Raw genomic sequence first — 15,520 nt, forward strand, 5'->3', positions numbered from 1 at the left:
AATTACATAAAAATGCTAGATGTCTTTTGGTTATTCGTATTGTTAAATTGTTGTCTCATTGATATAGAATACACCAACCCTCCATTTCCTTACACACCTAAGAGAAGAAATACATTAGTAAGTCGTTTTCTTCATTAAATTTTTTAATTGCATATGGGTTGAAAACGCAGAGAACAATACAAAACATGTAGGAACTATACAACTTTAATTCAAAAGATAGGCATTATTTTCAACTAGAGATTAGGATTGTATTGATATCACTTTCTATAATTGTTGCAAGTCAAAAAAAAGAACTCCGATTTCTAGATTATCATGGCGAAGAATCAAAGATTGCAGTAGAGAAAATAACTTCACTCATGCAGCTAAAGTTTTTTTAAGCTAATCTATGAATAGGTCATGTAAAAAGGATGTTCTGTACAAGCCACAATGATTATTCATATGAATTAAACATATTTAGTTGAGCGTTTCCTTGTCGACATCGTTAGTTAGTTTATGTTGTAGGAGGTGTCTTCGCACAAAATATCCTATAACTGATGTTGATATTACGACTACAGCTATACCCACAGCAACAGCAGTTCCCCAAACCCATACATCTGTAAAAAAATAATATATAAATTCATTACTATCCGTGTGGTACAATGTTCTAATTTTCGTGATTTTCGCTTGAATAATTTACCCACGAATTTTTATGTGTGCAACGTTAAAATTTACACATTTTAAATTAAGTCTGCGTGACTGTGTTCTAGTTTGTAAAAGTCAACGTACATTTGATTTCTTACTAACGATTGCAAGATTTTTCAGAAAGAAAAGCCAAAATGTTTTGTATATTCTATTAAGATTATCTCAGGAGTTGATGGTCCTGTCCATTTTGCATATCAGCCTTTTGATGATCATTAAGTACGCATGAAACAGGTGTATTTATTCAAGTAAATCGCATTGTGCAGACTCAAACCATGATACCATATTTCATATTTCAAATTGTCCTTGCACTTTGTACAAAGAACCTTTTTCAGAAATTAATTTTCCAATCAGGACCAATATGCTCTGTTTGATTGTCCTCACAAAATGTCTCAAAAAACGACAAAAAAAGTGATTCCCGTCCAAATAAATATTATCTTATTCTTTGTGTACTATTGTTTTCTGTTGTTTTTTTTTCGTTACCATGGCAATGTCAGCTTAATTATTTTCGACTTCTAAGTTTGAATTTCCCTTTAGTGTCTTTCTGCTCTTTTTTTAAAACACTTTCACACACAATTACTAATTGAGATAAATTAGATTTTTTTTCGTCAATTGTTTTGTTCATAAAACTGAGAGCAGAATAAAAAAGGAAAAAACCAATTTTCCTCTTTTTTCACTCTAATTTCTGACAAGTGCAATTAGAGGCTAAATTTGGACCAGAACGTAATAAATTTATTCTATAACCCATGTTTTTGAGAAAAAATCATGAAAAACATAGTCAATTCTGTAATATTAGACTTTATTTGTTACATTTCAAAATAAATTTATACTGAATTCTACACTTAGCTGTCCATTTTTAGTCAACTCTCTGTAAAGTATGCAACATAGAATAAATTTATTTTAAATGCATGGTGCTTTATGTAAATGATCATTTATAAAATAAATTTATTATATAGAGCCTTAATATCTATTATTTAATTTAGTTCTAGAAAATCATAGAATACATTTATTCTACATTTAATGTGATTTATGATTATAATAATATATAAAATAAATTTATTTTGAAAGTAAAGTAATCTGTATGGTGAGGTTGAGACACAGAATAAAATTATTCTATGTTCAATGTGATTTTTGTCTTGTATAATAATATATAAAATAAATTTATTCTGAAAGTACAGTTATTATATTAAGGTGGAGACACAGAATAAACTTATTCTACATTCAATGTGGATTAAAAGTATTATGATATATAAAATAAATTTATTTTGATAGTACAGTAATTATGTTAAGGTTGAGACACAGAATAAATTTATTCTGGTTATAAAAATATATAAAATTTGTTTAGGAAAAAATACACTGATCTGTATGATTTGTTTAGGCTACATAGAATAATTTTATTTTAAACCAGCGGTGTTTTTAATAATATTTGATATGTTCACATAATTTTACCTTGAAAATACATTTAGGTCAGAAAAAAATGTGTTCCTATATAATTTTCTATCTTTCATGTCTATTTACAAGTAAGATTCATAAAAATGTATTTTATTTGAAGTTGCGATGTGACTGTTTATAAACCCAACTTAAGACAATGCATATATCTGCTATCAACAATGCAAAAGGACACTCCCTTGAAATATGAAAACATCAATTTCTTCAGCTGATTTTGTTATGTGGGACTGAATAGAAATACTGTGCAGCAATTTAAAAAAAAAATATCAATATATAAATGTAAAATAAACAGATAAGAAATAGTAAAAGTTCAACAGGTTTTTCTTAAATTGAAAATATATCTGTTTTTTAAAACATGTCTCTCTCTCTGTAGATGCACGTGCTAAAAATTGTATTTTTTCTTGCTTCTGGATAGGCCTGATCTGAAAGAAATAACGACAAATTCAAAACAATTTCAAATATTTTTAGTAACCATACCAAAATTTATAATCTTTGATAAAGAAATTGTCTGTGTTTCTTTTAATCTTACTTATGATGTCCATTTTGCTAATATAATATTATTTACTCTCTTTCTTGTAATAAATAATAGTCTTCCTCTGTGTTGAAGTCCGTACTTTGACCTTTAATGATTTACTCTTATAAATTGTGACTTTGATGGAGAGTTGTCTCATTGGCACCTATACCACATCTTCTTATATCTATTGCCTCTGGATACAGCAAGATAAAGATGGCTATGCTATGCACTTGAACAGTAATTATTGAATTTTAATTTATACAATAAATGGATTAACTTACAGTAACTCATTAAACTTTTACAATTTAAAAGTCAACAATCAATCAAATTAAAACCTCATTATTACATACCTAACCTTCATCTTCAGAGACACTGAATAAGTCAGGACTGAATAACAATCTAGTCTTTTTTGCTGGTGTTTCATAACAGTTTTCTCACTCTACAAGAAATATTTGAAGTTTAAAATGCAGGAACACTTACTCTATTATTGTTTTTCTTCAGGCATATTTCTTTATTTTTATCAGGATTGGCATGTATCATTCCCAACTTCCTGAATATGCATGTAATATTTGCCATTGGACATTCAGCCAGTCATGATCAATCAATCAATCAATCATAGAGTCTTAAAACAGATGAGTGGTTCATGCCTAGGAGACAGCGAACTGAATACACAAATAACAATTAAAATCAGGTTTCATTAAGTCTTGAACAAAACACAGGACTGGTGTTAACAATAATTTTACCTATCCCATTTAACATACCAGAAAACAAGTAAGACATGTTCCAAAAGGAACAGCAGCTTCCTCAGGTAAAAATGTGAGTAATGTGCCCAACACATTCTCCAACGTTAAAGATGCGCGTTCAGCACTCTGATACAAAAATATATTGAAATTTAGGTACATGTACTTTAGACAACACTTTACACATTTTATTACCAAAATATGAGTGCAAATGTCTCGCCTTTGTCTTACTTATCATTGAAATCATATTGAAAGTCTTTAGTACAGTTATCAGGTATACTTAACTTTATCAATGCACAACTAAAATGTATGACACAACTAAAAATTGTCCAATGAACCATAAAAATGAAGTTGAAGTCAGTTGAGACCTGTCAGACGAACATTTCCAGCTGACAATGATTCCATACATGATACACCCTATATAGTGGTCCTACTGCTTAAAGTATCTGAGAAATAGACCAAACCACAAACACTATACATTGGTCAATGAACCATGAAATTGAGGCCAAGGTCAGACGGAACCTGTCGGGTGGATATGTACACCTTACAATCATTTCAATAATCCATACACCAAATATAGATGACTTACTAGTTACATGTATAGTATCTAGATACGGTCTTGCTTAAGTTACTTTATTTTTGATAACTGATCCATGGAATAAGGTCGAGGTCAGGTTAACCCTACATGTACCTAGCTGACGAACATGTAAATGTTGCTAGGAACCCATATACCAAACAAAGTTATCATATTACTCATAATAAGTAAGTTTTTCATTTAACAAAACAAAATGTATCAAGCAGTTACTGAACCATGAAAATGAGGTTGTCGGGACAATGACATATGACAGACGGAAATTTCGTAACATAAGGTATGAAGCATTTAGATTGTCTAACTTATAAAATATAATGATTCAAACAAATAGTGTACACCATCGTCGCCGCCGTTGCTTGGTTGCAATACCTACCATGCCATGTCTCGCATATAGGCGAAAAAAAAAACAAATCACTGCACAACAGACATCAACGTTTCATATAAACCTCCGAAGAAAGAGATACCTTTCTGAGAATTTTTTTTCCTGAAAGGACCCTTTAATTTGTATTCATGCTGGACTATATTTCTTCCAGAGTTTAATCGTTAATACACATGATATATATGCTACACTTTTACTATTTTATATAATATTTATGAAACATTTACTGTTGTTAAAGTGTGTACATTTCCCTCGAGATACAATGTATATTATATACCATTTAAAATTCCTTGCAGTCAGAATTAATACATTTTTAAAAAAATTATTCGGAAATGCCTGCCAATAACAAGTATTAATTTGATGACCATTCGGGCATTCATTTGAGCAGAAAGATTCGACTGAGGTGTGTTTTTTCAGGGAGGTTCTTTTAGTTCAAAAAAGACATCTGTGGTCTACTAAAACAGTGCATAGTTATGAAAATTTGTCAACAGAAGGCATGAAAGGCTTATAATATCTATGTTAATATATAAATACATAAAATAAATACTTACAAAATTCTGTTGTCTATCCTGATATGTTCCTGGTGCCGTTTCAACCACGACAAATACAATACACAAACGGACATTGAATCGTCGTCGCTCCTAATCTTTGAATAACATTCGAAACAGACCTTTCCTCCATGTACTAACTCGAATAATTCAGCGCCCCCTGTCCACTAATTTTCTCGAGGAAATGGTTCATGAAGTGATCGAAGTGATCGTAATATAAAGACTGGATTATTCGGGTTATCTATGTACTGCCAAATATATTAAGATAGAGTCAAATGAACACGCTGTGAATTTATTATGTAATTTCCGTCGTTTGTTTGTCATTATCTATCGTGCGAAATTTTACATTCGGATGTTTATAATTTATTAGGTTTATATGATCACGATGGCTACAGTATGTGGTCATTAAAATATGATATGGGTAATTAGCATATGATAACAAATCGTGTTTGAAGAAAGAATCGTAAGATTTTATATTACAATTATCTTTTTCGTTTAGTTCTTAAAATTAAAAATCATTTACGTTATGGAAAAAAATCGAAGTTTTGAATATACCAATATTATTTTTTTTTTGTATAGGAACATTTATTCCATAGAAAAACAAAAGAATATTGGGTATCGATCCGTGACACAAAATGAATATAAGCACATTATAAAACATGTACACAAAATAAGCAAAGGAACGCGCCTTAATTGCTCAAAGTCATATTAAACCTTCAACATGCAACAAAAAGGATCTCACCACACTGCAAATGTAAGACGACCACTAGCAACAGCCAGAGCGAAATAGTTTGCAAAAACAATTTGAATAGACTTCGTAAGATGTTACACCACCATTTTGGGCACGTTAAAAAAGGAAAGAAGTACGTATTTAAAACAAAGTAGTTCTTACGTATTTAAATCAAACTTTATTATATGCAGAATAATTTTTTGTAAGTTATATAGATATCAAATGAAAGGGTAAGGACTGCTGATCCTTGTAGAACACACACATTTGACAGATGAATACAAATGATACAAATAGTTATGAACTAATTCTATAAAATTGAGGGCGTATATTGCCTGTTATTCATATATGAAGTACCTAGTTTGGTGTATCCAAAGTTATAATATAATTAGTACAGTCTGATGTGTAAATAATGGTATACTTATCCCCCATATATATATTTGCATGCTGTTTTTTTTTTTTTTTTTTTGTGTTGACGTCCGAAATACTGCACTGTAGACTTACAGTTACGATTTTTTTGCTTGTGAGAGAAACATGTTTAACCCCGCCACATTATTTATGTATGAGCCTGTCCCAAGTCAGGAGCCTGTAATTCAGTGGTTGTCGTTTGTTTATGTGTTACATATTTTTCGTTCATTTTTTTACATAAATAAAGCCGTTAGTTTTCTCGTTTGAATTGTTTTACATTTTCTTATCGGGGCCTATTATAGTTGACTGTGCGGTGTGGGCTTTGCTCATTGTTGAAGGCCGTACGGTGACCTATAGTTGTTGATGTCTGTGTCATTTTGGTCTTTTGTAGATAGTTGTCTCATTGGCAATCATACCACATCTTCTTTTTTATATTTGCTGATTGTTCCTGCTTTCCGTAAAAAAAGAATGGCTTTTCCATGATATTATATGTTACATTGCTCCTACCAAACAAATAATGAAGGTTAAGAAAACATTCGTTTATATGTAATGAAAGCATTTGAAGACTGGTACGATTGAAGTTAGAATAATGTGTCTTGGCAGAGTGGCATGTCTTCTTACAAAGTTATTTGTATCTTCTGAAAAAACGCGTCAAAAAATCTGACGCAGTTTGTCTAGTGAGGGCCCTCATGGGGTTTTTGATTATGTGATTACTTCGCCGTTTTTTTAATGATTATTTGATTGTTAAGCCAAATATTTCATGATTATTTGATTACCTAGGACTGTATTTTTAGTTTATGATTATTTGATTACTAAAGATAAGCAAATATTTAATGATTATGTGATTATATTGGCAAAAAAATGGTGATTATGTGATTACTAGGACCCCCCATGAGGGGCCTCTCTAGTACAAAACGTGTAAATAACATAAAGCATGTTGTCATTCTGGGCGTATGTATGTAAAAGCTACCACTGGACATCAGACATCGTTATTATCGTCATCCTCATCATTCTTTATATAAATAATGACCGGAGTATCTTATTGTAAAAAGGGACATAAAAAAGTGGTTAAAACTTTGCTCCATCATGGTTATCAATCTAAATAAATATAATTCTCTAATTTCGTTATCCTCTTATAAAATACAGAAACTATCATGGTTCTGGAATGATTTATCCGGGTTATTGTTTCATATGTAAATTTTAAATAATAAATGGCGAATTAACTAAATAAAAATATAAACTATGAAAGAACGAAGCACTTACTTCAAAGTTCATTAAACCCGCGGGGATTTCAAGAAAGCTTTTTACACAAGACAAAGTCAATGAAGAGATTTCATTACGAACCTACATTCTACTGGATTTATTGTTATTTTGTTCAAGTCCTGAATATGCACGTACTATTAGCCACATCACGTTCAGCAAACTTAAAAATCGTCTCCTTAGGGAGTTACCATTTAATTTTTATGGGGGGGCTAGGATGAAAAATTTTGTCCTGCATTTTTTTTTTAGTTGTAATCTCTGTCCTGCCTTTTTTTTTTAGTTGTAATCTCTGTCCTGCCTTTTTTTTTAGTTGTAATCTTTGTCCAGCATTTTTATTGTTCACTCTATTCCATCCTGCCTTTTTTTTTATTAGTTTATCCTGACTTTTTTTACCTAAATTGTCATCCTGCCTTTTTTTTACTCAAAACTCCTGTCCTGCCTATTTTTTTCAAATTTCATCCTAGCCCCCCCCCCCCCCCCCCCCCCCCCCAAAAATCAAATGGTAGCTCCCTTATTTTTTTTTTATCTGAAAACGATGAAAGCTCATTTAGTCGAGGGTTTCGTTGTATAATTAATCAAGCCCCCCCCTCCCCCCCCCCGTAGTATCTTTGTCCGCACTGCTGCCGTTTCCTCCTTCGACTCACTAAAAATCGAGGTATATTAGTCAAGTTACCGCCACTGGATATGAAGCATGTACAATGTACAGATTTATCATTACCTTTGAAGAGAATGGGATACCAAACAACATATCCATATTTTTGTTTCGCCTATATATTTTTTAGCCTTAAAGTTCTTTTACATATTTTTAAATTGCTGAAATTTCTATTACAATTAATGCACTTTTGATTGTAAGGTGAAACAATATATTTATAATTAATTATATATAATGTTACTTTAAAAACACATGCACGCGATTTTTCGTTTCTTGATCTTTTCGTTTTTAGGGGCCTGAGGTTGTGATGGTTCAAACCTCGCACATGGCAGTTGCGTTCAAATGCAATCTTAAAAAATAAAGTTGAGAATGGAAATGGGGAATGTGTCAAAAAGACAACAACCCGACCATAGCACAAACAACAGCAGAAGGTCACCAACAGGTCTTCAATGCAACAAGAAATTCCCGCACCCGGAGTCGTCCTCCAGCTGGTCCCAAACAAATATATATACTAGTTCAGTGATAATGAACGCCATACTAAACTTCAATTTGTACACAAGAAACTAAAATTAAAAATAATACAAGACTAACAAAGGCCAGAGTCTCCTGACTTGGGACAGGCGCAAAAATGCGGCGGGGTTAAACATGTTTATGGGATCTCAACCCCCCCCCCCCCTATACCTCTAGCCAATGTAAAAAAGTAAACGCATAACAACAAGCACATTAAAATTCAGTTCAACAGAAAGTCCGAGTCTGATGTCAGAAGATGTAAACAAAGAAAATAAACAAAATGACAATAATATACAAATAACAACAGACTACTAGCAGTTATCTGACATGCAAGCTCCAGACTTCAATTAAACTGATTGAAAGATTATGTCTTCATCATATGAATATCAGGCACAATCATTCCCGTTAGTGGTTTAGTATCATTTATTTAGTAACGATTCTTTATGTCGTAACTACAATTCCGTTCCCTTTTCAGGAATGTGACCCGCCGAATTATTACCGAGTTTGTAATAACATGACCAATACGACGGGTGCCTCACGTGCAATTCTTCCCGTTAGGGGTTTAGTATATTGATTGAATATAATTATCAGTTTTCACGACAAAAATCTTAGATTCTCTCTTGGCATTCCGGCGTTCTCCACCATTACAGTTTGATAACCACGAGATGAACAATATTGTGCTGAAAGTTACGTTGAACACCAATAAATCGATATTTCGGTTTTAGCACCCAGACTCAAGGCATAGGGTTTGAAGATCGATTGGAAAAAAGCAACCGTTTCTAATCACAATGTTTCATAATCGATCATAATCAAAATAATGCTTTACTTTGAATACATGGAGGGCAAGGCCTCAACCTATATATACGTTCTCACAAGTACGAGGGTCAGGATGGGGTCAAATTTAAACCATTTTTCTCTTACTATTCTTTCTATTTTTTTGTTCATTATTCTCTATTCTGTAAACCCCCATCCACAGCCTCAGGTATAGACGAAGTGTCATACATGTATATGTGGTCTAGTAATGTCAGCAGTGTGATCTGCACATTTATCATTTTGTAGAAAAAGATGAACGGGTGGTGTTTATACATTGTTTTGATGTAAGATATGATACATCTTTTCTATAAAATCGATAGATTGACAGATTGTTGGTTGCTTAACGTGCAGTGTCAAATAGTTCATGCACGCATGCACGGAACGAGAAGCTATTTTAAAACAATACATACCATGGGGAATACCTGTAATAAGGGTAGACCGAGATGAAGTGCGATAAGCTTTTTATAAATCTTTAAAAACAAATAAAAGAAAGGATAAGACAAAATGGTACACATTCTCAAACGCCTATTTATCGGTAATAATACTTGAGGGTCTTGTTGGAGTTGATAGAATATCGAATCACGGGACTGGGAAACGCAGAATAAAGGACAAAACATATAGCATATACAAAAAAAATATAAAGAATAGAAAATAAAAGGATGATCAAATAGAGAATAATGAGCAAAATTATAAAGAATAGAAATTATGTTTTAAAAATTAAAAGAATACAAAATCGATGGACCATCCATCCAGACCATTATACTTTTGTAGTTGTCCATTTTTGATTAAACATATTATTTTATTAGAATGATATAAAATGACCACACATTAATAACCTCTATGAAATGACACAGATTCAAATAATTTACAATCTTCGATTTGTTTAATTCATGTTAGCAAACAAGTGCCGCATATCTATCTGAAGTTGTTAAAATAATTATTGCTAATTATGACAAACGCGGCTTAACAGCCTTATCATTTTATGTAATGCACGCGTACGTTGATTGTAGGCCCCTAGTGTTACCACATGCCGAGAAGACTTCAAATGGAAACACAAGATAATTAATGACAAGACGTAGGACACTGATCTGTAATTTTGTATGATATGATCACTTGGTATTTCTCTCTGTGTACGTGAATGAAGATGACAGACAAGTGGAAATTAAAAGGAGGGAAGACAAGTTGAACATAGACGGGATAGTTTTCCAGTTTCGTTTATGAAACATTCATCACAGTTCAAGAAATTGGAGGTTAGTTTTGCTCAGTATACTAGAGGTGGGATTAGGGGTGGGGTCAAGGATACTGGGATCCCCTCATAGATCCCCGACATATATGCTCAATGCATACTAGACGTTTTACAAGTCTCTGCGTATGCCCCTTTTCAAATCCTCGATCGATCTGCATCTGCGAATATCAATTTGCATATTTTTCTACGATATTACTATTACTAGATTTATTTCACTTGACTGGGCGGAGTTTAAGAAGTTCGCTTATTTAAGACCAGTCCATCTATAGACAGGAGTTTTGGGATAAGATCATCAATGAAGTGCCCAGTTATTCGTCTCATATCATACACTCAGTTCCTCAGTTCTTTTGTATATGCGTTTGGTGACACTGATTAGTGATTAGAATTCAATAATAATTATAACGACAATCATCCTTATCACACACATCTTCAAATAGACTGTCTTTATGCGAATTAAAACATAAGCTCCGCCCGATCAGTTGAAAAAAAAACGTTGGTAAATATACATCAGAATATCGATCATTCCATAATAAACAAGAACAATTTGGAATATAACATTTATGGAACGCCACAACTGCCTATGATAACGATAATCATATCATTAAGGAAAGAGGTATATCATGAAGCAAATTAAATTAAATGTTCATACCGACCGTGCAAGGGCTGTATAGCCAGTCAAGGTCGTTAAAAACTTCCATTTGTTGTAAATGTTCATTCTATAACTAAATTTGACTATACTACTCTGACAATTTGTTATATCACTAAGATAAATTAATATACTACAAGTGTGGACACAGATCAGTGTGGATAGTATGTTTGGATGTTTGACAGTATTTTGTATGACAAAATAAGTTCTATGTTTTTCCCATTGGTTTCTATATTATTAACTATGTTGCATAATATGACAACCAACCTGAGCATTGGGAGAGTTGTTTATTTTATATTTAGTTTTTTATGTTCAAGACAGGCATACAAGAGACACTAATTGCATCAATTACCAAATGATTATGTCAGATAGAGTATGTTCCACATTCTTGATTTTGGATATATTTTGAAGCTAGTAGAAGAGGATAAAATTGAGAATGGAAATGGGGAATGTGTCAAAGAGACAACAACCCGACCAAATAAAAAACAACAGCAGAAGGTCACCAACAGGTCTTCAATGTAGCGAGAAATTCCCGCACCCGGAGGCGTCCTTCAGCTGGCCCCTAAACAAATATATACTAGTCCAGTGATAATGAACGCCATACTAATTTCCAAATTGTACACAAGAAACTAAAATTAAAATAATACAAGACTAACAAAGGCCAGAGGCTCCTGACTTGGGACAGCCGCAAAAATGCGGCGGGGTTAAACATGTTTGTGAGATCTCAACCCTCCCCTTATACCTCTAACCCACATAACAAGTTAATTTTTTCATGGTGTGCTTTTTTTTTATATTGAAGATGGTATCTGAAAACATGTATTTGCTTATACTATTTGTATGGTTCTATTTATATTACTTTGTGGAGAATCAACAATATCATAAGTAAAAGATTTCGTTTAAATGTCGAAATTGTTTCTCAGATAAGAAGACATTTAATAGTTTTTAGTAATTAATTTACTCAGATTAGAAGACATTAGTAATGACAATGCCTGACATGATGCTTGGGGCTAGATGAGACTCAGTTTTATTGTTAATTAACCCCCCCCCCCCCCAACCTTTTAAACATCCCTGGATCCGACTCTGAAGACTATGCCTTAAAGCAAGGAATTGTATATTTAAATATATATTATAGTGTCTCATAAGTCAGTATTTATGGCTGGATATTGATTGTTTTATGTGTAAATATTATAATTGTTGTATATGTTTTATGGCAATCAATATGTGACACTTTAATAAACAAATTTATATAATATAACAATTCCATGCTTAAAGTGAAGAATATATATAAAAGATTGGGTACATGTTTTCTCTTTTTAATTCATAAGTTTGAACGTAAATTTATTAGATAAATATTATTTATTATCTTTTAATTATTATGATAGTAATAATGTTACTAATTGGTAATCTCACTATTATTTACTACGGGTGAAAGTTGAAGTAATCTATAAACATTTAAAAAATTAAATGTTCACTTTCTTCACTTCTTTTCTTAGGCTATGAAATTGTTGCATAGAAAGATGGAATATGTACCTATTATTTGAGCAAAAAGTGAAAGATACCCAGGGGCGGGACCAGCCATTTTTAAAAGAGGGTTCTAAACATTTGTTCCAATTTAAAACCATTGGTCGTCAAAAAAGGGGGCGTTCAAAGCACGGAACCCTAACTGGCTCCGCCACTGAATCCAAAGGATATTTATACTCATAAGTCTATGAAACAATAAAACACCATTGCAAAAAACAAATAAACGACCAATAGACTATTTTATGTAAAAAACTAGTTTTCATAAGTACCTAAAGAACTGTACTCACACTCTCATGCAATCTGTTTGGCACACAGAACAATTGACAAAAAGTCTCCATCTTCATGGATAATATGACCATTTCAGTCAAAATATAATACGCTGTTCTTTATAGGTCACCAGACACTTCTATCAAAAGGAATTTATAAAGAAACACAAAAGTTTAGAAGGCAGACAAAATGACAGAAGTTACTACAACCACAGAAGAACATTAGTGAAGGATACATTTTGAGAAAAATCTACAGAGGTAATTTAAAAGATTAAACTTTTAACTGGCTTGCAAGAAATATCTTAGAATGCTGGAATTAAGAATCATAATTGTTGTTTTATAAAAAGTGTTCTTTCTTATCTCATCGCAAAAGGTTTTGAAAGTGCTAATATAATTCATATTTTGACAATTGTATTTCGGCCGGAATTGTTATTAGTGAATTAAAAGTCATTATTTTAAGAATGCGTGCAATGTATCGGTTACTCTATGAAAAGGAATATATTATGAATTTTAGAGCGAGGGCCTGATATGTGATGTGCAGTTGTACAATCATTTGCATATCTTATTTATACGGCGATCAGATCCGGCTGCTCCTTTAGTCCTTGTACATCTCTCTGAAACATTTGCTTACTTTACAAGTTACAGTTCGTTTTTGACAAGGTTAGTGTAAGATGTTGCATGGGTGGCATAACTTTTACCATCTTGAGTTATGCCCATTTATAAACATAAAAATTGCTGAATTTTTCGCTTCTGTTCTCTAACTTTAGTTTGCCTCAAGCAAATGTAATAAATCGTATACACAATACATATTACCATAAAACACAGATCAAGGTTTAAATTCAATGGCATCAATTCTACCGTTCTTGAGTTAAGGCCATTTATAAACATAAAAAATGCTGAATTTTTCGTTTCCGTTCACTAACTTTAGTTTGCCTCAACCGAATGTTAAAATCACAAATAAGTCTTAACTACTTTAATCGTGTACATGTATCTGAATGTGGAAGTTGACACGTGTATATTTACGAGCGGGGGCATTTGTAGCCCATAGACACATTTTCCATTTTTTTTTTATATGCACTGTATTTTTTATTTGATCTTTCAGATAGCTTTGGTTGAACGGAATAATGGAAACATGTATTTGGGAATGTAAGAAGATAAAATGTTGACATTTACAAAGATAATTGTTCGAAAAGTTAAGAAGAGTTTGAAGATGAATAATTCCAACTACAGATCTGTATGTCAATAAAAGATCAGATTACTTAACGATTAGTACCAGTTGCATTATAACGAAGATTGTCTCTTGTGTGAAAAAAAAACCCCAAAATTATTCTAACAGATGACCAGTGACAAAACATCGAACAAAATCTTCAGGATTATATAAGCAAACAAAAAAGACTTAGATGTATTTTGAACTGTTTGTATGCCATCACATGACAAATCGAAACGATAAGGAAATTGATTTTTGGCCATATAGCACTTCTATTGTTTTACATGCATTCTGAACTGTTCCGCTAGAATATTTGTGATAAGATAAACTGGACAGAAATTTGGAGAGGGGGGGGGGATAATTTTCACTCATTGCAGATTTCAGAAATTGAAAAAGAAAATTTCAAATATCATATTGCCAAAAAAAAAGAGGGGCAAGGGTATATTTTTGGGGGGTGAGGGTTCAAATAGCAACAGCATAGTGTATTGCACAAAAGCATAAAAAAAGAGGTAAATTTATTTATTTATTTTTATTTTTTTTTTTGGGGGTGGGGGGGGGGGGCAATTTGCAACAGCATAGTGTATTGCACAAAAGCCAAAAATTAAATATAAATTCAAATGATATAACCAATTCTAAGTTTTTTGGCTACCGTTATTCTGTGTCAGAAACCAATATTGCATCAAGTATTTAATTACAATCCAAATTCAGACCTGTATCATGCACGAACATTGTGTCCATTTTTGTCCCAAATGTTTAGGATTTGACCTCTGCGGTCGTAGCCAGCTGCGCTTGGCGAAGCCATTTATTGTATCAGTTTGTCTGTAATAAATAAGACCGATGAAATTTTCTTTTAAATTATTTTAATTTCTTATCATGAGATATTTTTAAGATTATTTTTATATAGAACAAAATTCATATTGAATGTAGAATAAATTAATTCTGTGTCTCAGCCATACAGATAACTTTACTTCAAAATAAATTTATTTTATATTTTATCATAATCCGAAATCGCATTGAAACTAGAATAAATTTATTCTGTGTCACAGCTTCACCATACAGATAACTTTACTTCAAAATAAATTTATTTTATATATTATTATAATCCGAAATCGTATTGAATGTAGAATAAATTTATTTTGTGTCTCAGCCTCACCATACAGATAACTTTACTTCAAAATAAATTTATTTTATATTTTATTATAATCCGAAATCGCATTGAAACAAGAATAAATTTATTCTGTGTCACAGCCTCACCATACAGATAACTTTACTTCAAAATAAATTTATTTTATATATTATTATAATCCGAAATCGCATTGAATGTAGAATACATTTATTCTGTGTCTCAGCCTCACCAAACAGAT

The 15,520-nt window shown here is 32.1% G+C and overlaps 1 long non-coding RNA gene across 1 annotated transcript; it reads right to left on the minus strand.

The window, feature by feature from the left end:
* Positions 1-2,260: 2,260 nt before the first annotated feature.
* LOC139488865 (uncharacterized) lies at positions 2,261-5,178 on the minus strand. Its single transcript, XR_011656098.1, has 3 exons — positions 4,904-5,178; positions 2,992-3,080; positions 2,261-2,549 (listed from the first exon to the last, which is right to left on the minus strand). It is a non-coding gene; the product is annotated as an uncharacterized lncRNA (long non-coding RNA).
* Between the last annotated feature and the right edge of the window lie 10,342 nt (positions 5,179-15,520).

The sequence above is a fragment of the Mytilus edulis genome, chromosome 9, assembly GCF_963676685.1.
Source record: "Mytilus edulis chromosome 9, xbMytEdul2.2, whole genome shotgun sequence".
Lineage (NCBI taxonomy): Eukaryota > Metazoa > Mollusca > Bivalvia > Mytilida > Mytilidae > Mytilus > Mytilus edulis.